Genomic DNA, 27,713 nt, shown 5'->3' with positions numbered 1-27,713 from the left:
GGACTAGATGCTTCAGAGTTAAGCACCTTACTACTGAGACACGGTGCCCCCTTTCTTTAAAATTTTCGTTGTACGAGTATTACATGAACAATACTCTAATGGTTTTCAATAATATGCTAGTAACACAAGTAATTGAGTGACTGACATGGTAACAAAAATGTTTACGTACATATCGTTTAAATACATATAAAATTCGACTATACGTAGGAGTTACAATACCACTATCTCTGGTGTAGTCGGAAATATTATACGAGGGATATGCCATAAATCTAATAACACTAATAATCTATTTTATAAGATATAGTTAAATTCTTTTTGACACATTATCCCTCTCCTCATTCATGTTTAGACTCCAAGTACAATATCATGGTATTCCGAATTCCTATCATTCGTTTATTTATAGCTCATTCGATTCTAGTTTATATTCTTTGTGTAACAACAATAAAATATCTTCCCGAGCTCCTCCATAGCTAAGCGGTTAGCGTACGCGCCTTTGGCGTGGGAGGCCCGGGTTCGATTCCCGGCGGGAGCTCATGTGTTTCGGATTCCACGATAATCACGTCCACGTCTTATATAGCCTAGCTGTTGAACGGGACGTTAAACTCAAAATCAAATCAACTCAAAATATTTTCCCCGCCACCACACACACACTAAACAGGTCTTTAAAGGAGTTTAAGACAAAAGAACCTCCCTCTGGGCAATCCGCGAAATGTATGTATTAAATCCAAGGTCTCACCCGTGTCTTCCGAATATGTAAATCAATTATAGTGCAGTACATCAAGAATCATTTATATATTTTTTCAAGATGAACATGGAAACGACATACAAAGGACATACGACTATCTTCAATATTAAGTACCAAATCTTTTAGTCTCCTTGCCTTCCGTAAATAGGCATATACTCAAGACCAGCCTGTTGCAAACTGAGTCCGCGTATCAAAAGTAATACTCGAGATCTATCCTTCTGGTGCTCTTAGAAATTAACATTGGTCCAAAAAAGAGAGAGAAGATAAAATTGAAACAAATCAGATATGAAAATCAGACACTACAGCTAAGAATCTCAAACATAATTTGAAAATTACATACGCAACCATAATTTACTTTCTCCTTCAGGACTGACATTTTATAAACTTTATGACTCTAATGTATAAGATATTCTTCTTCGTTTTCAATTACAAAACTGACAAACCCGCACGCAGGACAGCATTGTTGTTTGAATGATTGAATATAATAGAAAATTTAAAATATTTATGGCTAGCAAAGTAGCTGTAATAACACGTTAATAACATCTTTAATTAAGAATTTCTCGATAATTACTCGAATTTAAGACGTCCTCGAATCCAAGACGCACCCCAATTTCGCTGGGTTAAATTAAGAAAAATAGTATTATGTTCCATTTTTACTATTAATAAAGAATTCTTTGATATTGGTCATTTTCGGTGATTTTTATATAACCCTCTGCCCTTCCCATGATAATAAAGTTGCGGTTATCTTTTACCTTTACAGGGGTTAACTTCCATATTACGTCCCCGTTCATCTTTAATAGTAATGAAGTAAAAGCTTTTGTGTATCAACTACGTGTCTCACCATATTGAACTTCTTTATTTTATTTATTTATTTATTTTACATAGGGTCTACTGACAAATTATATTTAATATAAATAATTCGTAAGTATATTTGTAAAGTTTTGTACACATTCCAATTCCAAGCAGGGCGGGATCCAGGATTTTCTGATCGGGGTGCATTAATAACTACCAGTACATTTGAATTAAATTTGATTTTTTAAAATGTCTTTAGGCACCTGTGGCGTGAATTAAGAATTGCCCTGGAAGTGCTAAGTGTCTGCTCCCGGTGAATCCTTTTCATTCAACCTTCAAAAAATTGACTTAAACTATTGATTTTTGCAAAACTTCACTTTCTTTTAAACCCAAATGGAAACATGACAGCAGAAGTTTTCAGAAAGTGTTGCTACTTTCACTGGTACATTGTAAAAAAATCGTTGTGTTATTTCAACAACATGCCTATGTGTTAACACGATTGTGTTAAAATATAACACAAACAAGTGGTTAGAATAACTCACTTTCCATTTGGAGTTGTGTGTCAGATGCCGGTAGTTGAAATGACACACAGCCTGTGTGTTAAATCAACACAAGTGTAGAATCTTCGGTGTTGTTTTCTGCGTGATTGCCAAATATGGTGGGCATCTAATTATAAAGGCTTATGAATTGAAGCTAAAGACAAACACAGTAGAAAGAAATACTTAAACAAATCCAGGTATACGCAAAATTTCATGTCCAACATTTGATGCATTTATTGCTTCTTTTTCTAAGCGATTGCATACTAGAAACAACAAACGAATCAACTTTATTAGATGGAACTGGCGCCGATTATTTGAAAGTGTATATGGAAGAACTATAAAATAAAGTAAAAAGACAGTCGTCATTTTTTATAAAATTAGGTCTACATGGCGAGCAGATTTTATCTTATCCCGAATGGTTATCGTCGAATATACGCGGATTAAAGGAGCACTCTGATTAGCCAAATTCAAAAGACCTCAACAATTTATCCCTTTACAATCGACGTTTTCTTCATCGCCTCCGTGGCCAAGTCGGCACGCGGCTAGTAATTGAAAGGATGGTGATTCGTGCCCTCCCCAACACTGGAGTACATTTTTTTTTTTACTTGTTTAAAGTATTTTTTTACACTCAGCATAATGTAAACACATTACGCATATAGGCGAATTAACATATTTTGGGGGAGTAATTTTGTGGTTCATTAATGCTTACGGCACGGCTAAACACCGGTTGTGTGTTAAAGATGTAACACCCCCCCCCCCTTTGCTAAACGCCAACACCGCGGGGTAGTCACGCTGGAACCACTGCCCTGTGTTGAAATTGAGTTGAATTAATACAACCATTTTTTACTGTGTAGCTTCTCACTTTAGGTACTGTATATTTACAATGAAGAAGGGTGTACGTGCACCTTTGCATCCCCCTAAACGGCCCTGATTCCAAGTATAAACAGATTTTTATCAAGGGACAATTTCTACTGATCCAAAAGCCTTATATTTTTAAACGTATAAGATCTACTTCTTCTTTATATACATTTAGGCAAATATTTCTATTATCACCTAAGCACTTCGGAAGTCACTGCCTGGCGTGCCCTGTTGGGATTTTTATTTTTATTTTAATTTTAACGTATCAATATGTCTTTCTTAACTTTCCAATGATAATAGTAATATCTTGTCATTGTGCAAAGAACAGATTTCAACAGATTCAGGCGCGTTCCCAGAAATTTTTAATGGGAGGGGAGGGGCTGAAAAGTTTTGGGCAAAACTATATACAACACATTCCTATTTTGTGTTGAACATGAATCCAAGTATGCAAGAATGGCTATTACGCACACTCACAAACACACACACACACATATATATGTATATATATATATATATATATATATATATATATATATATATATATATATATGTATATGTATATATATATATGTGTGTGTGTGTGTGTGTGTAGTGGCGGATCCAAGGGGGGCTATAGGGGATCATATCCTAGATCCGCCCCTATATATATATATATATATATATATATATAAATGCACAGGAGAAAAGTGCCAAGAACAGAGAGAGCCGAATTGGAATGGGGCATTAAAGCGTTCCACTACTATTACATTTTACTTGTTAAAGTGTTCGTTGGTGTGTGTGTTTGGAGATGGAGGTGAAGAGGGATGGATCATTCTGTTGCAGATATGCTGCATTTTGTTCTTCATTTCGACAAGAGACGTTAGGTAACAATTTCGTGAGTTTTTCTCTTTTCGTTGTAAGTACATTAAAAAAAAACTTTGCACTCAATGAAGGAGCTCGAGCCGGGTGCACCTCCCTCTAAATACGCCACTGAACAGATTTACATATTTTAGGGCTCTTATATGTTGAAAAGGCTATGTCAGTTCATGTTTTTCATGTCAGTTCGTCACGATGTACGTGTGCACACTTAGAAACTATACGGTCAACGTATCGGACCAAAGTTTAGTCATAAGATTGTATATAAGTTTCTCTAGAGTAAGGGGCATCGAATTTAATCCTTACTCCCGTATAAAAGTAATTTTCTTATAGCTAAAAACTTGAAATCGCTGTTTCTTCGAAAATGGCTCTAACATTTACGATTGTCTCATAAACAAGTATTTCATCAACAACTTCATGTAATGTTTCTCTGAGGAAATTTCCGTAGATTTACTGAGTTTCTCTTGAAGTAAATTTGTTCGGATAATTTTCTGAAAAACGGCTAAAGCAATTATTTTTTCACATTTTGTAAGAAAACTCAGTTTAGTTTAACGTCCCATGAATATGAATCCAAGGTTAACGGTAATGATGTGAAAATAGTGATGATGAGGTGAATGATAATGGTGGAATGAAGAAAATGGGAGGAAACGGGAGAACCATGAGACTATCCACGCAGTGTTTGTCCGCCAGAAAGTCCACTTGCCACGAATGAGATCGATCCGGTGACCTCATACACTAGAGGAGCGTCCTACCATTGATGCGTAGAGTTCCTGCCTCGATCTCAGCTCGCGCTAAGTGGACTTTGTGGCAGACAAAAATCGTGTGCGTGTGTTTCCTCGGGAGTTCTCCTATATAACCCTACAATATAGAAAATAGAATATCTTTTTTCTTAGGAAAGCCTGAAAAGATCACGTCACGATGTATGTGAAGAGATAGTTTACAGGTAAAATGTGCTTTTGACTTTGGAACAACAGTACTAGTAAAGAGTCTTGTAGTTATAATTCAAAACAAAAGCTTCGTCGGATTTACCCGTTTCATGTCGTATACATGACTTAAAACTGGCTTTCTGATTCGGTCCGTCTGTCCTCCCCTTTACAGGCCTAGAGGTCACACTGCCCAATGTATCAAGACAAAATTCTGGAAAACTGTTTTAATAAAAATCTCTCTAGGAAGGATTTCGAATGTCCCTCGCGCAGCATAAAGGTAAAATAGCAAACATTCTTTTCAATCATTAGAAAGAAATTGGAAAATCTCGTCAAAATACTTAATGTTTCACAAAATAGTGTGTGCAACAATGCGTTTTGGCAGGGAGAAATTTACTATTAATACTCGTAATTTACACATTTACTCGTAATATGTAAATTGATTGCAGTGGAGTACAGAAAGGCGGGATTTCCTGGTTTTAACTCCCCATTTAACAAGATACTATGAAAAAATAAACAATTACTATATTAAGACATGTGTTCAAAAATGTGTTTGAAACAATAAGATTTTGGGTGATTGAACTTATTCCCTCATGAAATTTTGTGTACGTCACTAGTTGGTTGATTGATTTGATGGGAGTTTAGAGTGGAAGCCGAATCACTGTAGTCCATTTAAATTTCTGAATCGCAGGTGCTCGCTCTAGGTACTAATTAGCGTGGAAGGCATAGTAGTATTTAGTTCCATGAGCTAGCTTTCATTTTTGAAAGATTTAGACTATATAGAGAGGGTAGAAGTGACACGAGAAAACGTAGAAGGATCTTACTAAGGGACATTTTCAGCAATACTTTAGGATAATGATGTAGTTCTACCTTAAACTGAAAAAAAAAGTTCTTATCAATATCTTATCAATGTTCGTATAAAAAACCTCCTACTATTGATAGTCTATATAGCCTCTTTGGATTCAACAATAAAATCATATTATAATAGTAATACTTTGTGATCAACGCTAATTTCTATTAGTTAACAATTGCCGCTCCATGGAAAAACGTCCAAAATAAGACATTCATCGATCAATAGGTGTCATTGAACTGAATGACTTGTGTGAATCTTAATACTTATAAGCGATCCTCATGCGATAAAATTCGATAAAACTAATTTTTTATGGTACAAAACATGTCATTCGTACATAATATTAACAGGGTAAATAATTAAAATGAAACTTTTTCCAAAATATACACTATTCAGCCTTTCATTACTACACTAGCATGAGGACAGTCCACCCTATCCTTAATAAGATACAACAACCTAAATGTCCTAAAATTATGATTACCTTTTAAATTTTAAACACTTTCAATTAATCTTTTCAGAGTTACACGCACTTCTATATGGGCACTATAAAGTTGCAACACTTTGCACCTTTTAGATCAAAATACCATTTTATTATTATTATTATTATTAAAAATGTCAAACCTTAAGTGAAATATTCAAATAAATATTTAGTCAAATTTCAACATTGTAGTTGTAATAAGGTATCCTCATGAAGCGAGATCGTTTGAAACTTACCGCCTCGGGGAATAGTCTGATATGAACTATGACATTTATCAGGGTGGTCCCGTGGGAAAATTTCACCTGTGAATAATCCGTGCCAAACTGATGTGGCTATTCGTCAGAAAAGATTTCTAGCGAACAAGAAAACTTTTTAAATAATGACAATAAAAAACAAAATGTTTGTTAATAAAATATCAAATAAAAGCAGCAGCTATATTGTCTAAACTTCAAGGTTCTGAGTGGTTTCGACTGGTTGCTGATGAATAATCACTTTGCTTGATCGTTTAGTTTAAATTATGTCGTCTCTTTTCAGCACCGAGACTATATGGGAGATGCACTTTCATTTTAACTTGGGACCCGAACGAAATGAGCTCCCAATGAGAATCGAACAAGACTATCGTACGAAGAAACTGCGTAAGCTAACCCCTAACTATTATGTTTAATTATTATAGTATCATCGGAAATGGAAATATTAACTTGTTTGTTTGTTTATAAAATTTAGCGTCATTTTCAAAAACTGAGTTTATATGAGACGTTGACCTACGGTTTAAAATGTGGAATCCAAATCATCGTAATGCATTTAATGATCTCCAACAAAGAATGGAACCCGCGACCACGTACTACAAAGGCGCGATTACTAGCCGCGATTACTAAACCAGCGGGGAGGGCAATAAACATTAAGTAGTGTGATGGAAATGATTCAGTATTATCTCGTACTTTCTCATTTCGTCTGTCATTGACAGCTAATCGCTGCATCTCGTACCTTAAGGGTCTTCACTACAGCGAAATTAACCTACCGCTAATTTTAGAGTTTTTCTGTAATATCTTCAAACCAAATAAACATATTCGAAAAGCAGAAACGTAGTGAACGAGACAATACGATTTTGCATGTGATACAGTTATCACAACTCATCTATCTGCCTTCTATTTGCAACTGTAGATAGATTTAGCTATTTATTGTGGGTTCTGTAAATAGCGGCATACTAAAAGCAGATAGGTTAATTGTGGTAAAGGTATTACATCAAAATCATATTGTCTAGTTCACTACGTTCCTGCTTTTCCATTTTTTAAATTTTTTTTTAGACATTACAGAAAAACTTTAAAACTATAGGTAGTTTAATTTCGCTGTAGTGAAGACCCTTAACACCCGTATCATCCTGTATCCTACGCGCAACATGTCTATGATTCGGCATAAAGTGGTTACGCATTCTCATATTCAACTAAATGCCGACATTTTTTTTCGTAGTAAACTTACTTATAGTTGCCAAATGCTCTAATACAATCATTTAAAAAACATAGTTTGTAAATAACCTGTAAAGTTACAAAATTTACAGTTACTTGAATATCATAACTTCATTCATTTCAAATAAACGACTATAAATAATATTGTAGGCTATTGAGTAGTAAATCTTTAAATAAATGTCGATTATGCTTACTTTATTTAAATTATCGTATAAATTGTTGATTTTATTTAAGTATCCCCTTCAGCTGTAAGGCTATATGAAACGTGAACCTACAGCTTAACGTGAAATCCGAACCGCATGAGCGCCATCGGGAGTCAAACTTGGGTCTCCCGTGCCTATTGATTGATTAAGGATGCTATTCAGTTATTCCTTGTGATTGGGAGACAGTTCTTTGACCTTGTCTGGAATCTAAAAAATGGGTAAAATTGATTCAGATTAACTTAGATCAACAAATGAGGAAGAACATTAGAAACTGAGAAGCGAATATTCTTTCTGGAATTGGAATAAAAGAATAAACAATTATAATATAAAATAAAAGCATATGACATAGTTGAATTGTATGGTCGGCTTAGAAGTAATATGTGCGTAAGAGTGAGTGTCACCATCCAAAAAGATAAACAACAAATGGGCCTACAGTCTGCTAGTTAACAGTGCATTTTACTACACATACATTTTTAAATTCAAAAACAACTAATTTCAGTAAAATTAAGAATGGCAGTTATTATTATTGACAACGAACAGTTTATAGGACCATTCTGCTCAGTGCATTGTAGACAGCTAGGGATGCGCACGAGTCGAGATTTAAGCCTGTCTCGAGTCGACTCGAGAAAATGTTGTCTCGACTCGAAAATATGTTTTTGTCTCGAATCGTGTCTCGACTCGACAGTTTCTGTCTCGACTCAACTCGAATTCGAGTCGAGACAAAATATACGAATTAAAATATACGCACACATCAGCCAGAACATTATGACTACCTACCTAATTGTCAGTATGTCTATCTTTGGCACGGATAACAACGGCGAATGCCCTTGGCATGGACGCAATGATCCCTTGTAGGTCGCTGGAGAGAGTTGGCACCAGATGTGCACACACAGGTCACCTAATTCCCGTAAATTCCGGGGAGGAGGGCGATGCGCTCTGACGTCACGTTCAACCACATCTCAGATGTGTTCGATTGGGTTCAAATCCGGCGAGTTGGGGGGCTAACACCACTTGGAACTCGCCCCTGTGTTTCTCGAACCACTCTATCACACTCCTGGCCTTGTGACATGTTGCATTATCTTGTCGAAAAATGCCACTACCCTTGGGAAACATGGTCGTCATGAAGGCGTGTACGTAGTTTGCAAGCAGTGTGCGATACGCCTTGGCCGTCATGGTGCTTTACTCGAGCTCCACTAGACACATGGATACATAAGCATAACCTTGGCCCATATGGTTGGGGGGAGCAAAACATTCGTGCACAAACACACACACACACACACACACACATATATATATATATATATATATATATATATATATACAGGTGGCGGATCCAGGATATGATCAAGGGAGGGGCTAAACCATAGTTTGCCGTTTTACCTAGTGTAAAGCAGGATTGAAGCCCATTTTATCCAGTGTAAACTTGAGCGTCAAGGGGGGGCTACAGCCCCTATTGCCCTCCCCTTGTATCCGCCACTGTATATATATATATAATTCTCAACCTTCGCCGACCCACTTCTGGATGAAGGTTTCTCCAATATTTTTTCAAGCGTATCTATTTTCGGCAGTTCGTTTCCACGTTACTCCACACTGTTTCCTAATTTCGTCACACCATATTGTATTACAACGTTTTCTGGATCGTTTTCGTTCCCTTAGGATCCCTCAAGAATTGCTTTTGTCCACCTATCGTCAGTTGCAATATGACCAGCTCACTGACACTTGAGTCCTTTTATTTTCGCGATGATATTGGTCACTCCTATCATCTTCCTTATCAATGTATTTCTTTTTCTATCTCTCCGAGTTATTCCAAGCATACATCTATCCATGCTTCTTTGAGTTGTATATGCTCTCTCCCTTTGGAAGTTTAAGAAAGAGCATTATACATTTACAACTGATCACAGAAAGTTGTGAATTCAACCAAGCGTAGATTTTAATTCCTATTTTAGATTGGAAGCAGCAACATATTTCAAATTATTGCCTTTGGTATAAAAAACAATTATAAAGTTTGAATTTGCGGTGGCAGCTACATGGCATGAGTGTGAACTGCGATTCTTCTTTTCTTTCATTATTAAGAGAGTTTTATTTATTGACTTTAAGATTCACAAGCTGTAATTAGACGTATATAATATACATTACTCACTTGTGCACGTTAAACTTTTCTTTGTTTCGACAAAAATATATTCACAAATTTCCACTTGGGTAGGTAGTCTTCGACCTTAAATTGTCACTTTTTGAAACCAACCATACCTTTACTTCTAATGTTTTAACCAAATATTTAGTACCGTAGTTTCGAGAAAACCTCCTGATTTTGGATCACAATTGTGTAGTCGGAGTGTGTGAATGATAGAAATACTACTCAGGCAGATATCCAGCCTAACTTTACGTCAGTTTTTGAGGATGAGACCTAAAATTAAGCCTTTGCCTCTGTGCTTAAAATTGTTTTAGTCAATAGCCGGAACGTCTTTTCCCTAGAATAATTTCGCGGAACACAATGACGCAGAACAAAAAGTTCTACATTAGTTCTTTATCGTGCTTTAATAAGGTATTAATCTGCTTAAAATATGACAATAATAAACTGAAAAGGTACAAATTTGGAGCGAGACAAGTACAGCACAGGATCTGAATTCGGACACCACACTGACTTACTGGAGCGCAGAGCTGGTGCGTTCTGGCCCATTTTAAGCCCCGCTTAGCCAATCTTTCCATGATCTTTGCCCAATACCTCATATTGCACTGAGCCTTAAATGTTGTTAAGGAATTACCTGCAACAAGCTATCAGCACAACATCCACATATTAATTTAGGCCTACCGCAGCTCGTTAATAGTGTTTCTTTCAGAAAAAATCTCCAAAGAGGGTATTTTAAAAGTAAAGAGGGGAATTATAGTTAAACATGTTTCTTGATATCCTGATTTTCTCTGAAAATTTGCCTGAAGGGTATTTTGCACTTGACTGTGGGTGTGTATAAAGGGAGCGTGGAGTATACTTAGCGCCCGTAGATTTAGCGCCCACATATAATATCGTATACTTAGCGTCCAGAAAATATTTGATGCTTATCAGTGTGCTAGGGTTGACCAAAGAGAGAACTAGTTTATATGTATAAATGTAATTTCGTACTCATATCATCTATCCCCATTCCCTCTCTTTTGACGACTAAAGAACAAGGATTTTTCACTTGAAAGATCCTGCTATTCTTGCTGCACAATTGTCATGTTACTTTTAAAACCCCTTAGGCAAGTTGAAAGAAATGTGTTCTTTTCTTCCTCTTCTGTTCACCACCATCAGCTCTAACACTGACTTTTCATGTACATCTGTAATTACGTACAATTTAATTACGACTTAAGAGCATTACCATATCACCTATGAGATGGATGTGAATTCATGTGCAAGTGTTATTTTAAAATTTATATAGTTTTAAATAATAATAATTACACGCACCTTAATGCAAATACTACTGCATGGAAAACAGCAATTATTTATGCACATTGCATAACTTCATTTCCTATCGTAAATACAGGGTGTCAAAAAATTCAACTGCCAAAATTTGCTGGGTAATTCTTTATATCAAATGAAAATAAAACGTTCTAATAAACATGTGTCATAAAACGACTCCTTTCAGTGTTATAAGCCGCTCTAAACGCAACTAATCACATTTTAAACCCTAGTTTGAAAATAATGGAACACATTGCAACTAGTCAAAGAAATTCGGCAAGAACTAATATTTCCTCTATCTAAATATCCATACAAGGATACACTTTTAACCCTAGAACTACCAGGTGGGTCCATTGCACTCGTACGCATACTTTCTTTAATAATTACTAAGACTTAGTAAGTATTGAGATTCTATGACATTTCCCTGGTTGTGTTCTTGTATTATGTTATTAAGTTTTTTTTTTTCTCGTGAGTCAAGTGATAGTTTTTAAAATGTATAGCATTGGGTACCGAGTGGGTTCATTAAACTCGAGCCTTATTGAAGAAATATGATAATAGATTCAGTATAGATTGAGATTGTGGCTCGTAGCGGAGCTAACGTTCTGATAATCTTCTAACTGTCCCAATGAAGTCAGATATAACATATTGCAACTTTATGTGTTATTATGTACTTTGATTGATTTAATTATTTGCAATTTTGCTTATTTTAGTAGCAGCGTTTCTTTATTTATTCACTTATATAAGTCCCTTGTCAGAAGCATAATAGTTGCTTTTGTCTATCAAACTGTATTAATTTTTCCATTGTATGCAGTTACGTATCCAGGGGGAGTTTCCGGGGATCTGGACTCCCAAGCCCCAAAATTTTAAAAAGTTGTTAGAATAAAACCTAAATTTGCGCTTTCAGTCTCCACATTGACAAAAAAGAGTTTTCCAGAGTAGAACACTGACCCCCCGAATAGAAACCCTGGCTTTGCCACTGATTGTATGTAAAGTTTTGTTTTTGTTAGTGTGTTTTGATATTGCACGTGGTAGACTAACAGATCACTAACAATACACGTCACTATTGATGGTAGAGGAGGTAAATCAATAAGCAATGAAGAAACTGCTTCCCGACAGACGATAAGATATTAGCAGACTTATATACAAATGCAACTGAAGTTTCTTGTTCAGGTATCGATATTGAAATGAGACGTTGGGTGTTTTCTTATCCAGTGGATGGGTTAGAAGTTTGAAGCGTAGCACCTATAGCTAATGCAAAAAGCACGCGCTAATGCAGAAAGCAAACTCCGGAGAAAAGCGATCCTACAAGGGCTGCCTTAAGTTTTGATGACAACATCGGCGCTATTAGAATACCTGATGACGAACTATTCCTAATTCGTGAAGATGCAGATTCTTCACACACTCTGCAATATAATTTTATTCTTACATATAATATGACTGTAGATGAACAACTTCTCATTTTTGGGGGTGCGCTGTCTCTATTGACAATATATAACCAGTAAGATCAGCAATTTTACAATTGCAAAACACAATGCACAACTATCCTGAAGTGGTCACTTCTAGAGCGGAGGAAAAAACTCAAAGTTATCATATATTACAACACAACAAAATCAGACGTTCACACTAACAATCATATGGCTCTCTGTTACATCGCAAAACAATGAACAAAATGGCCTATGACAGTATTTTACATAACTGATGTAAGTGGACCCAACACTTATGGTATTGTGTCATCAAAGCGTAATTTCAAACGAGAAACAAACATTAAAAAGTTCGAAATGCCGTAAATTCTTTCTGGTTAGCAGTTCGCCAACGTTGAGAAGAAATCACGGAGAATAGAAGCTTCCCAGCATACTGAAGAGGAACAGCCTAAGAAAGTCTCTCCAGCAAAGAGGGAACACAAAACAAGAACTTTCTGCCGCAAATGCAAGCTATATGAATGTACTGACATGTAACATTTTCCAAGTGTAACACTCCGATTTTGATAAAATTTGGCAGGTAGATATTACACATGAAATAAAGGAATACGTGTTTTTTTTTCTTTTCTGGGGAAATTGTTTTAAGGGGTAAAAGCACCCACAAAAAATTTGGAGAAATTTGAGGAACGAAAGACAAGAAGAAGTTAGCCGAAGTGAACGGAATTTTGCAAGATATTATAACCTGTGCCTTTCGGGACTCAAATTTCAAAATTTTGCTTCAGGGCTTTTGCCCCCTAAAACTGTTTTTCCGCTGAAAAGAAAAAAAAACATGTATTTGTTTACCTGTTAAGTTTTATCAAATTCGGAGTGTTACACTTGAAAAGCGTTACATGTGAGAACAGCAAAATTGTATGAGAAGAGTCTTTGAGAAATTATACTGTAACTCGTTACAATCCAATAAAACAATTACCTTGACTAATTAATTTTTAAATTTTGTTACGCAGAAATAAGTTTCCTTCTTGCAAATTTCAATATTATATTTCTGAATAGTTTTTACTTCATAATAAAACCTTCCTTTTGCGAAAAAAGGAAAGGTTTGTATATAGATTTACGTCCCAAGGTTTTGCCGGGTAGGCTAAAGAAGACTTGAATTTACTGATTATAGTGGAATCCGAACCACTTTGTTCATTCAATGCTCTCCCACCAGGAATCGAACCTTGAACCTCATACGCCAAAGGCTTGCGTGCTTGCCACTAGACCAGCGGGGAGGGATAAAACAAACAAATATTGGAATATGTAAATTAAATTCACAACCAAACGTGGCTAGTGAGGGAAGTCGTAAGCCAAAGCGTTCCAGACAACTCACACGAACACGAAGTACATACTGCAGCAGTTGGGATTGGCGAATTTTTACAGGGAGAATGAGAAAGTCCGATTTCTATGGAATGGTGAACGGATTTGTTTTCCTTCTCTCTGACAAGGGTCAGAAAGGATGGATTACTTACAGCAAATCGTACCAGAAGAAACTGAAGAATTCTTAATTTATTTTGATCAACATTACGTATCAGGTAGTCTCTGGAATATCCGACTTTCATCTTATGGTGATCTTACAATTCGATTTCTTTGCTAGCCTCTTTTGTTTCTTCGCAGCATACCCGTTCATATAGCAACATTACAGAAAGAGACACGAACGAGTAAATTGACAGAAGCTTCGAATTTGAAATTCCAAAAGGTTGAACCTGTCCATCCTTCCTTGTGGATGGACATTGCAAAAGGAAGAGGCCATGGTTTGAACTGCATCGAACAAGAGTAGCGAGATGAATTACCGAAGAAGACGGTAAAATGGAAGACGACTAGCCTTCAAAGGCGCTTGTTCAACTTAGTGATGGATTATTCTCAATGAAACACCATACTCGTTCAATTTCTGATTGGAATTGATTACTACATAAGGCTGTAACTTTAGGGTATAATGTGTACAATAAGGTTTGTAGAGCGATTAACTTATTGTTCGTAAAGTAACGTTCTTTTTATTATAGAACGTTACGTTGTTTTTCAGTGTTTGTAGTGTATGATATCAATTGCTTAACTAAGTAGATTTATATTATGCATAAAGTTGTGAAATATGTATGAGACTTAATGCGGCCAGTTTGTTAAATGTTTTTTTTTTTCTGAAACTGTGTAATACCATATGATAATTTGACTTTTTTTCTTTTTTACAAGGGAAGTATGAATGAGCTCATGTCGAAACCTACCGTAAAATTTCACTCAGAGGAAGGAAGTCCCACAGAAAGACCACATACAAAAAAGCGGCACACACAATAAATATGCCTGTACCTTTTTACCAAATGCACGTATCTTAAAACTATTGCTACCATTGTTTTTCTGCTTAAATACTAGCCCAAAATCATGAATCATATTACCCTATTTACAAAACTTGACCTGAATTCAAGATGTCGGATTTCAAGATGGCTGCTGTCAAGGTACACCTTACCGTACGATTCCCCTTAGGTATAGTATGTACCCACACCGTTGTTATGGCCTTTTTATTATTAACAGGCCGTTTACAAGGGGTGGTACTGAACGTATTGTGTAATTGTCGACATGGATACGCGACATTTCAATCTGCCATTTTGGTTAATTCAACTTCAAAAACGCAGCTGCTTTTTTGTGTGTGGTCTTTCTGTAAGACTTCCTTCCTCTGAGTGAAATTTTACGGTAGGTTTCGATATGAGCTCATTCATACTTCCCTTGTTAGTATCGAACCCGATGTTGTTATATAGTCAAAGTTACCATATGTCAGGTTTTTACCGGGACAGTCCCGGTTTGGAAGCTCTTGAAATGAAATGAAATCTTTGTATTTTACATGCCACGATTAAGGAGATAGGAGTAGGATAGAGGAGACGGTGATTGTGAGAATGAATGAAATGGTGGGATGAAGATAGTGACAGGAAACGAGAGAACTCCGAGTTTATCCATACACGCAGCGTCTGACTACCACAAAGCCCATTTGACGCAAGATGGGATCAAACCAGGGACCCCATGAACCAGATGTGAGTGTTTCTACCACTGAACCACCGTGGCCTCCATGAAGACTCTTATCCCGGTGTCTCGCCAGTTTACATTTTGTCCCGGTTTTCAGTGGTGAGAATATGTTCACCGTTTTTTGTATGCCTTATCCTCATTGCGGTATTCTAGATTACGTCTGTTTTACATAGTTTTCACATTAAAAGCTACATATGTAATCTTAGTTTATAGTACATTTAAATATTGGTAGAGCATTGCATACCACTGCGTACAGTTAAGCAATCTTTGGATCTAATATGCTTGTTACTTTCCTAATCATCATCATTGATACATCCAATAGTAATTAAATAAAAATGTCTCTTAAACTGCTTCTGTTGATGAAAAGTGGTGGCAAATAATGCGCTTTGTCGAATATTAGTAACAAATTGTCTCTCAGCCCCCGTTCTTCCAGACATCTTGTATCATAATTTATGTAAAGTTATAATAACTTATAGTTTTGGGTATATAAAAAAAAACTACTGCCCTCCTAAAATTTTCTCCGCCTCCCCCCAAGACGTTAAAGCTGGCGTCGCTATTGGTCGGTCATAGCGCCAGGGAATTATAGTTTGGTTACTAGTTATTGATAATTATGTCCATAAACTTCCTTTGAGGTCCCGCTGGCTCAGTGGTAGAGCGTTCACATTTGGTGCCTGGGGTTCCTAATCGATCCCAGCTCGCTCTAAATTGGTCTTTGTGGTGGACAAACACCACGTGCTTGGTTTTCTAGGTTTTTTTTCGTTTTCTCTCACATTCTGTATTCCACTATTTCATTCATTCGCATCTTACCATAATCGTCGGATTTAAAACTCAAAGATTTCATTTCATTAACTTCCCTTCACATTTTCTCCAGGCTTAGGACTGGTTACATTCCTTACAGGAATATAGGCGTGTTTAGAAGGTTTTTTTTTTTTTTTAGCGAACCTTGCCATGCTATTTTGATTGTTGTTTTAACCAATCAAAAACATTTTCTTTATATTTATGTATTAATTTTCTTAAAATAATTTGCAGGTATTACCCTTGTCAGTGATGATATGCACAGGAAACTTGCTTTCATTTCTTACCCTATTCGCATACTGTCTCTGACTACCTTTCTGCGTGTCACCCTCTCCCCCGGAGCTTATGATTCATTGAAGCGTCATAATCAGTGCTATCGGCTGGTGTCTCTGTCTCTGTCTCTCTCTCTCTCTCCCTCTTCATAACAGGTTTACTTAGTGGACGCTAAGTACACGGAATATGGATGTAAGAAAATAATAGGAATTAACGATCTGTGGAAAGAGTGGTAAAATAAACTGGACATCCCTGATTGTGAGATAAAATCAATATAAAATTCCTTCGGTGAGCCAGAAATACTGGGCGCTACATATACGGAACCAAAGGGAGAAGCCCCGACTCACCCTCTGAAAGAAATACTGCTGATCAATAATACAAGGAAATCACAATATTAGGAAATCCAAATATTAGCCAGTAAATATCACATTTATAATTTTGATTTAATAAGTTAATATTTCACTTACCACTAAATGTAATGATATGGAAACTGGATTTGAACTGTTAATGGGGCTGCAGTCGCCTTCCTCGAAATATTGCTTCTGAATCAAATTTGTCGATAATCTGAGAAACGTTAATGTCGTAAGACCTTTCTATGCACAACACAACTAAACTACGAAATTTTTCTTGGCCAATAGTGCTACGAACGTATGTTTTTAGCCGTCTCAGGCACGAAAAGGAACGTTCACTGGTTGCGGAACTGACAGGCACGGTTAGAAAAGTCTTATAAACTTGGTTCAAGTTTGGGAAGCATTCGTAAAGGTTCAATTTTTAAAACAAATTTAGAAGCGATGAAAAATCATTTTCAATCTATCTCTCTGCACACAAGTTGGAGAAAACTGTTAACTCTGATGTCAGCTCAACTTTGGGGATTGTGTAGGTGTTGCTGACAATTGTGATACTTACTGCTGATGGCTTGTGTTGATTCAACACGTCGTGGAGGGAATGAAGAACCTGTATATCATTTTCTTTGAACTTTTATTGCTAATATCTGCCACAATGATGTCAATAACGGAATAATACACTTTGCGTCTGTAATATTCAGCTGCTGTCTCACACTCGAAGAAATATCACCATCCATCCAATGCTCGTGGGATTTGTCTTCGCGGAACGTTCGGTGCACTGCATCCTATGGTTTCTGCAATTTCTTCTGTTTCTGCCCACAGCGTTTTGAAAATTTTCTCATTCCGTAAGGACTGAAGGCTGCAGATATTGGCTTGCGACAAATTTTTTACAGTAGAAAAATTGGTACGTGTATTCTGTAAGTGCATGGACAGTTGATTCGTGTATTCAAGAACATGTCTCATCAGTTTAAGACGAAACAAAAATAAAAAATCATGAACATTTCTTAACAGGGAATGCGCATCTGGACCGTAAATTTGATAGTGATCTGCTATTTCCTCTAAAGTTTCAACTACAGGTCCAAAATTTTCTAAAACTGCACGAATAGCTTCCGATTTACAGTTCCATCTAGTGTCGCTCAAAGATTGTAATGTTACCAAATACTTTTTCTCTTTGAGGTTGAATATTTTCAAAAAATAGCGTGCTTTCTTGAGGGCTCTTCTATGAAGGAATGCAACTGCTCAGAACACCAAACATGTTTCGAATCGTAGACAGTTTTCCGCACACATCAACAATACATAAGTTCAAAATGTGAGCGTAACAATTAATATAAATGGCTAAATAGTTCACGTTCCTGATCCTCTTTGCAACGCCAGAGTACTGACCACGCATAGCGGCTGCACCATCGTAACATTGTCCTCGGATGTAATCTACATTCAGACCCAATGATATTAACACATTTGTTAACAGTTTGGACAAACTTTCGCCGTGATTTTTCTGTATTATAAAACCCGATAAAACTTTCGTGAACATTTAATGTTTCATCACAGTATCGCAAAACAAAAGATACTTGTTCGCTTCAAACCTTGAGTTTCATCCATGATGACACCATATATACCTGCAGTCTTCACACGATGGATTATTTTTCTCAGCACATACTCGCACATTAAATCTAGAAATTGATTTTGGTATTCGGGAATAACGTATCTAAATGTTTTCTCTTTGTTAACATAATACCGAAAAATCACGTCATTGTCTTTGGATCTTAGCGATAAGAGTTCTAGTAAATTACCTTTATTTTCACTTTCGTTATTTTCCTTATGGTCTCTAAGAGGAACACATTGGCGAGCACAATACAAAATACTATTTAGAAGTGCTTCCAAATATATTCTATTGCCATTAACTATTTGGTTCGTCTGCAAATCTAATTTACGCGCAACTGATCCGTGCAATAGTGCGTTTCAGAATTCCGCAGCCTTAGAAATGCAAGTCTTATGAGCGTTACTTGCCTCATGAATACCGAATTTATCTACGACCTTCTTCCAGTTACGGAAACCCTCTTTAGTAAAACTGTCTTCAGATTTCGGAATATCTTCGGAGAATGCGCGACAATAAAAGCAAAAAGCACTATCTCGAGAAATGTTATATTCTAACCAACTAAATTTCCTATACCAGTGGTCGAAATGAGACGGTATGCGGTGGTATGCCATACTGCCTCTGGTTTTTCAGTAATGAGGACATACCGTCTGTGGTTTTTCAGTGATCAAGACAATATTTAAATAGCCGGTATGTTGAGTCAAAATCATAATAAAACATACCGCCTCTGCTTTGTTTTCCACTTAGAACACTGGCCTATACCACTCAGATCGGAACTGGCGGCCATTTTTATTGGGGTACGTTTTCAATTGCGGTTGGAAGGGTCCTAGACCTACTGCCAGAAATGTCTTTGCCTTTTCACAACCTTTGACTGGATCTTCTGAAACTTCATCTTGTGACACTGTTTCTACAGTAATACCGACATTTTAATTCTTATCTTCTGAGACTTCATCTTCTGACACTGTTTTCACACTAGCACTTGAATTCTTATCTTCTGAAACACAAGAAGCAGATTGTTTAGTCACTATTTCATTATCTCCGCTGGCACTGTCAATATTGCTAAGTTTCGGCTTCTTAAAATATTCCAACATTTTTTTTTTTTTTTTGGAGCACTGCATATTAGTCACAGCAACTTCCTGTGAAACTTGAGAAATCTTCAAATACCCTAGATAAAATATAAAAAATGAAACCACTATACACCGATACACGTGAAGGCTATATATACAGAAAAAAAAAAACTTTCGAACGAACTGCTCACTGCCAAGGATACTGATTTCTCTGTAACTCTGGGAGGGGGGAACATTCAGACGTGGGTTTGTATATTCATAAAAAAATACATATAATACAAAATGCATATAAATATACATATTCAAAAAATACATGGGGGCCCATATGAGCTTTGGGGGGCCCGGCCCCCCAGAATCGGCGCCCTTGCTCACTGCAAACACAAACTCCAGAATAAATCAAGTGTATTATTTTTGGTTTGGGTGCCAGGGTGACTATTAGTAAAAATAGCTCACCTAATTCCAATTGTAAGGTACACTGGCGAATATTTGCTGTTTTTCTAGAGGCGTGGCCGATATTACCCCAAATTAATTTAAACCAGTAAACACAATTCCATAAATCTCCCATCCTTCCTTGATCATTTGCCAAAAACCGCATGAAAATCGGACTTCAGTCAGAAATTCTAGACCCAAATGAAATTCGTGAGTTTGAAAAAAAACACCCCGTATATGGTCTATTATGTACTATATGAAAGGTGTCTTTAGTTGTTTCTATAACTATTCTCTGAACTTATAGCTGTAATTGTTTTAATTGTGACAAAAAGTGTCAGCTTCATTGTGTGATGAAAAGTAATTTATAGTAACACCCCGCAAAAGACGCAAGAGGTATTGGACTCAAGGGAAAATAAGTAAATAGATAAATAAATAAATAAATAAATAAATTTGCTGTTCTTGAAATAGGTAACACTAGCAGCGTTCACCCCGCTTCGCTGCGGTCACCCCGGAACGCAATAAACTTTGTTACTTAGATAATTTTTACTTTTTCGCTTTCAAGTGATATGATAAAAACCATAGAAGATTGCAGTAAATGTTAACATTATATCGCCTGTCATTTATGTTAACCCGCCCCGCTTCGCTGCGGTCACCCCCGAACGCAATAAACTTTGTTACTTAGATAATTTTTACTTTTTCGCTTTCAAGTGATATGATAAAAACCATTATAACGCCTGTCATTTATGTTAACCCGCCGAGTGACACGGTCATGCGGGTTGCATATACATACGTTTATTTTTATACCTATGATGAACTAACAAAGGATTTGTACGTAATGGACACCTGAATGGTCAATTATCTCAAGACACTGGTAATTGAAATTTAAAGTGATATGATAAAAACCATCTAGGGTCCAAATCCTAATAACCCCCCAAAAATAAAAGAAATTGGTTCAGCCGTATTAGCGTGATGAGCGGACAAAGGATTTGTACGTTCTCTTTTATATATATAGATTTTATTCGTTACATTTTATGATTTTCGTTTTCACAATATGAAGTGTCGTACGCTATCGTAAGTGGTAATATTCAATATGTTTTACACCGAATCTACCTTACACCTAAATTTCCCCACACCGAATTTTCCGTACACCGAATTTTTCTACACCGAGTTTTCTTACACCGAATTTTCCTAGACCCATTCGTCTTATCGGGAGCAGGAAAATTCGGTGTAGGAAATTTCGGTGTAAGAAAATTCGGTGTAAGAAAATTCGGTGTAGGAAAATTCGGTGTACAGAAAATTCGGTGTAAAGAAAGATTCGTTGTAGTAGACCGTAAGATTTATTAAAAACTCGACTTTGAGGATAAATGAGTTTATTAGTTTGAAGTTCAAATTTTGTGTAGTACGTACTTTTACTATCTACTATCATTTTTACTGTTTACTGTCTACTTTATATTGCTTTATATTGAATTGTGTTCCTGAAATTATTGGAATTCTAGATTTCGAGGGATTTTAACATTTTATGGCCCTTTACATGACGAGAAATTTGTCCTCCAATCAGACATTTTAGTCCTCAAAGTCCTCCAATCAGACACTTTAGTTTGTTTACCTTAAGGCAAACAAACTAAGGTGTCTGATTGGAGGAGAAGTCAACTATTTGTACAACTATTATCTGATAAACCCATCCTGCTTTATATTGCCCGTTCCACTAAGACTTTTTTGATCAATATATTTTTGCATCTTACATATGTATATACAGAGTGATTCTTTGAAAACTCACGGATTTCATTTGGCTCTAGAATTTCTAACTGAAGTCAGATTTTCATGCGGTTTGCTGCAAATCATCAAGAAGGGATGAGAGATTTATAGGACTATGTTTAATGGTTTAAATTCATCCGGGGTAATATAGAGCAGGCCGCAAGAAAAACAGCAAATATTCGCCATTGTACGTTACAGTTCGAAAGAGATATTGGATATTTGAAGCGAAATCACATGTTGAATAGAGATTTCTTGGGTGACATAGAGTCGGTACCTGACATCTTTCACAACATCCGCCACCGAGGTCGGTTGCTTCCCTGTCTTCCTCAGAAGCGATCCTGTTTCCTCCAATTTATTCACTAACGACCATATTATGTTCCTGTCTGGGGCAGAACGTGAGGCAAAGTTGCGTGTAAATGCCCTTTGCGTAGCAACAACAGATCCCATTCTCCAAAAACTTTTTAACGATAAAATCACGTTGTTTCAAAGAGTACATTATTGTAACTATGTCCTGATCATATTGATACAGTAGCACAGCATAATTCTCAATACAACGGCCCAGTTTCTTGTTTCTTATTGACCGTCGCGAGGTTGCCATCTAACGAAGAAACTCAAATCTCCACACCGCACCTCACCTAATTCCAATTCGATACAGTGGCGAATATTTTCTGTTTTTCTAGAGGCGTGGCCGATATTACCCCAAATGAATTTAAACCAGTAAACATAGTTCCATAAATCTCCCAACATTCCTTGATCATTTGCCACAAACCGCATGAAAATCGGCCTTCAGTTAGAAATTCTAGACCCAAATGAAATCCATGAGTTTTAAAAGAATCACCTTGTATATGTTCTATGATGTACTATAGGAAAGGTGTTTTTCGTTGTTCCTATAACTATTCTCTGAACTTATAATTGTTTTATTTCTGACAAAAAGTGTCAGCTTCATTGTGTGATGAAAAGTAGTTTATAGTAATACCCCGCGAAAGACATGCAAGAGGTAGTGGACTGAAGGCAAAAAATAAATAAATAAATAAATAAATAAATAAATAATATAATAATAAATTTGCTTTTCTTGAAATAGGAAATAACATTTTATTTGTTACATTTTATGGTTTTCGTTTTCACAATATGAAGTGTCGTAAATTATCGCAAGTGGTAATATTCAATATGTATTACACCGAATCTACCTTACACCTAAATTTCCCCACACCCAGTTTTTTGTACACCGAATTTTCTGTACACCGAATTTTCCTACACCGAGTTTTCTTACACCGAATTTTCCTACACCGAATTTTCCTAGACCCCTTCTTATCACCACCGTCTCCCTTAGCCTCGAGCCATAATAGCGGGTCGTTAAACTAGAAAGAAAACAAAAGTTTTTTTTTTTTTTTTTCCTTTACCCCATTTTGAATCGGAACGTATATATTTGTTTGCATCATATGTTAAATGTGGCTTTCGTGTTGCGTAAAGCTTAAGATTTAAGAGGGAAAAAAAACCCTCTAACTAATCAACTCAGCTTTGCATTTTTTCCTAGCTCTACCTTACTCGCATAATATAAATGGAGGGTGTCCAATATACAATGCAACCTGGAGTTTGAGATAGTAGAACTTTTGAATTTGAAGCGATACACAAATAATGATTATACCATAAAGAAGCCTTGTTCATGCATATATTTTTAAACTAAGAAGCAACGATTGAAGTACACTAGGAACCACGCAGTGTCGGTAGATGCAACCAAAGTTTTTTTTTTTTTTTTTTTTTTTTTTTTTTTTTTTTTGCAAAACATGTAAATTGACAAATAATTTATACGTATGGATGTTCTGTCATTAATTTTCAGTTTGTTTAGTTGGAGTAGCTTGGAAACCATGGAGCAGAAAAAAGAATTTATCATTTACACCGATAACTATTCGGATGAGGTCTCTGTAAGGGTTACTAAGGAAAACGTGGTTCTCATAAATTAACATTTTGAATTATCAACTCTGCTGATGTTTCAGTGCATTAAAAGGTGTGTTTAAGGGTCTGTCTACATTATGCACTTCCTGAAAAGAACGGAAAAGAAACTAGTATTTTTTTTCAAAGGGGAAGTGTCAATTATTAAATGAAAATGACAAAATGGAAAAACGCAGGATATGGAAAATCATTGTATTTTATTTTACTTTAGTATAAAATCTATCACGTATAGTGTGGAGAAGAACATTCGTATTTCATTATTCACTGGGATGATGAACATTTGGTGTGTTATCAGTAGAAAATTTGAATTATATTTTCAGAAATAAGACAAAGTATCATGCCGTCAATATAGACGATAGCTATTGTGACTGGATTCTAAGTTTCGGCCTCGATGGTAACCCGTAACTATTGACTACAATAATCTTCTGAACAATCTTCTACGATAAATTCAGTTTTTATTTAAATAAATTAATTTTAAATTTTATTCCTCTGTTAGGTAGAAATTCCTAAGTTTAGACTTATTTAAATCATTTATGCACATAGAACACAGTCAATGCATTTGTTTAAACAAAATACCAGAAACGCCTATTGTGATTAGTACTTATATAGGCCTGTAATAAATCAAATATACAGGAAGCTACTTACAATTCAATAAATAGCTATTATTATGAACAATTGCCCTACTGTTCTGAATTATACATCATATATAAGTTATATAGTAATTAAGAAGTTATAAATTCGTATAATAATAATAATATTGTTCTTTGGTGAGTGTGACCATGGTTAGAAATGAATCACGTAGCCTCCGGCGGAAAATAGACAAAAATACACTACTCCAGGCCTTCAAACTTCCTCAGAGGGACGGAAGGAGAATATATGAAAGTCAACTTTACCAAGAAAAAAATACCTTCACGTACCACATTTTTTCTTTTTTAAACTTAAGAATGCTTAGTTCAATTTCAGTACAATTTCCTGAAGCAAGGTATCTACTTGATGAATTATTTTATACTAACTGAAATACCCGTTCTTTGCATGGAGAAGATAAGATTTATACAATATATCATATTTAAAGGTAAAGAAATCAATGAAATAAATAAATAAAGCAATATATAAGCATAATATAAGTGCAATATAGAAATGCCGAAGAGCAACGCCGACCAGCTGCCATGTTCGTTCTTGCCTAAACTTGGATTTGAGTGGCATTAGGACTGTCACCGGTGGCATGGAAGACACGGCTTCGACTGCCGGCGGGAACTCATGTGGTTCGGATTCCACATTAAGTTGTAGAACCACGTTTCATATAGCCTAGCTGCTGAAAGGGACGCTAAACTAAGAATCCAATTCAATTTTAATCCTAATTCTCAACCAGTTTCTCTACTCCAGCATATAAATGCCAGTTTATAATTTCCCATTTGGAACCACAGGAGAATGAAATTGACCACCCTACAACTACCTAACTAGTTTAGAATAATAAGTGGCCTAAATTCTGCCTTCGACACCAGCAAATTTTGCTAAATGGGGGCAAGATTATTCACTCACATAAAAAATTATTTTTTAATTAGTATATTATTATACAATTGATTAATATGTATTTCTCAAACTCAGAGGAACAATTGCTCTCCTGTCTTCCTCAAACGATGACCCTGCTTCAGATAGATAACTCAGACGTACTGACTAACAACTATACTCGTATTACGTACTGGAATTTAGGAAAAAAATAGTAGTAGCAAAAAAAAAAGCCCAATAGGCCTATCAAAGTCAGTGTATAATGGTGCTTCCAGAAGATTTTGGGAGGACGATTCCCATCATGCATCCAATCTGCTGACTTCGGCTGAAATTTAATTGATCTTTAAATCCGTATGTACCACACAAAATAAATGCACAAGATTGAGCCTTATACCTTATCCATAACTTTTTGTTTAACCACTGCATCCTGAAGAAAATTTTCTAAACCAAACTAAAAATAATGTGTAACAACTTTTCTTTTTTTTATCGTTGTGTTTCCAAATTTCATTTTAATTATTGCAAAAAGTCCCTATCTGACAGGATTGTCTTTCGACCACTGTTGTGCTTTGCAGACGTCGTTTGCCCATGAATTGTGTATGCCCTCATGACATTGGACACAGTGCCTTTCGATAACCCCACAATGTTCGCCACTGTTGCGACTAAAGCTCCAACCAGACGGGCACCAAGGATCATGCCTCTTTGAAAGTCTGTCAGGTCACCCACTTTACCGCCCCACTTTCACACCACGACACTCACAGGTGAACTGGTTACTGCTGATGGAAGAGGAAGGTCCACATGACACATTGAAAACAAAAAACGATCAATACGTGCCCCCCCCCCCTTGACGCTCAGGTTTACACTGGATAAAATAGGCTTCAATCCTGCTTTACACTGGATAAAACGGCAAACTATGGTTTAACCCCTCCCTTAATCATATCCTGGATCCGCCACTGTATATATATATATATATATATATATATATATATATATATATATATATATATATATATATATATATATATATATATATATATATATATTACCTGGCGATACACATAGTTGATGGAAAAATGATCCCAATAAAGTCCTTCAAATTGGAAGCATTTCATATGTTAATGGACCAAAGGCAATCACTGGTAGTGATCAGTCTTTGAAAAAGACGAAATTCGTTGGGTTAAGTTCTGATCCCTTGAGCCCCTATTCTACAACTGCTTCAGGTTTTAAAAAAATGTTATTATTTACCTTCTTTACCTTCATTTTTAACATTCCCTCGTAAATAGCAGGTTGTGTGTGTTTCTTCACCCGCCTTATTTTTCATACTTTCATTCTGACTGCCATGATTAATCCGATTGGGTAGAAAAGTGTGATTAACGAACCAAACTCATCATCATTAAAACGCCTAACACGTATTTGAGACTTTCAAGGTTTCCAATTTTGAAAACGCTCCTGCATACACTATAAATCATTACTGGGCAGCTTCTATATCACATAATCATTAAGGAATCATACTTAGGTACAGGGCCGTGCCGTGGAAAATCAGCGCCCGGGGCGAGAGTATACGACGGCGCTCCCATACATATATTCCAAACAATTTTTCGTATCTTTTTTCCTTTTTTCTCCCGAATTTTTCGCCCCCTTACTTCGGCGCCCGGGGCCATCACCCCGCTCGCTTCCCCTACGGTACGGCCCTGCTTAGGTATATAATGACTTTCTTAACTATTACTGACAAGTAATAAGTGAAAACCTGTTCTGACTCCTATTAAGAAGTTTGGATTGCGAACGGAGCTTAGAAGAGAACTTTTAACAAATCTATTTCTTTGCAAACTGACAACAGTATGGCTTTAACAGAGCGCTAATACTGTTTTGGGAATGTTTACTCTTTTCCAACACTTTTTTCCTTCTTGCTCGTTAGACGGCTCTTGCAATCAGCGCCCGAGGCGACGTTTTAACTAGCCCCTCCCCTTTCTGCAAATACCCATTGGGGTCTCAATTGTGCTTAACAATGTGACTAAGTGTTAAGCAGAATCAATTTCGAAAATGTAACATTTAACATAGTTCTTATTCATGTTTTGTGAGTGTCATAACAGAAAAGCTCCTTTCACAACCAGCTGAGATCACAGGCAGTCCAATAGCAATTTTTATCCTCTTCTATACTTTAGAGTTTCATGATTTACTTCTCAAGCGTTCATCCACCACAAATTCTATTTGGTAGAACTTAGGTCGAACCATAGACCATTCGCACCAGAGGTGAGCGCTTTGCAGCTGAGCCACCGCGCACTGCCTTATATACAGCATAGGGGCAATGTTGCACTTACGATTAGATAAGTCTGTTGAGCTTCTTCTAAATGGTTCTTCCGACATTTTTTTTTTTTTTTAATAAAGAGTGTTGCTACTTTCCATGTTG

The 27,713-nt window shown here is 36.3% G+C and overlaps 1 protein-coding gene across 2 annotated transcripts in view; it reads right to left on the bottom strand.

Moving 5' to 3' along the window:
* alphaCOP (coatomer subunit alpha) overlaps positions 1-27,713 on the bottom strand; it is a 111,833-nt gene that overhangs the window by 32,698 nt on the left and 51,422 nt on the right. The window lies entirely within an intron of this gene.

This window comes from Thermobia domestica, chromosome 11, assembly GCF_964235325.1.
Source record: "Thermobia domestica chromosome 11, izTheDome1.hap1.1, whole genome shotgun sequence".
Lineage (NCBI taxonomy): Eukaryota > Metazoa > Arthropoda > Insecta > Zygentoma > Lepismatidae > Thermobia > Thermobia domestica.
The sequence above is the reverse complement of the archived record's forward strand: the minus strand, read 5'-3'. Positions and strand labels throughout refer to the sequence as shown.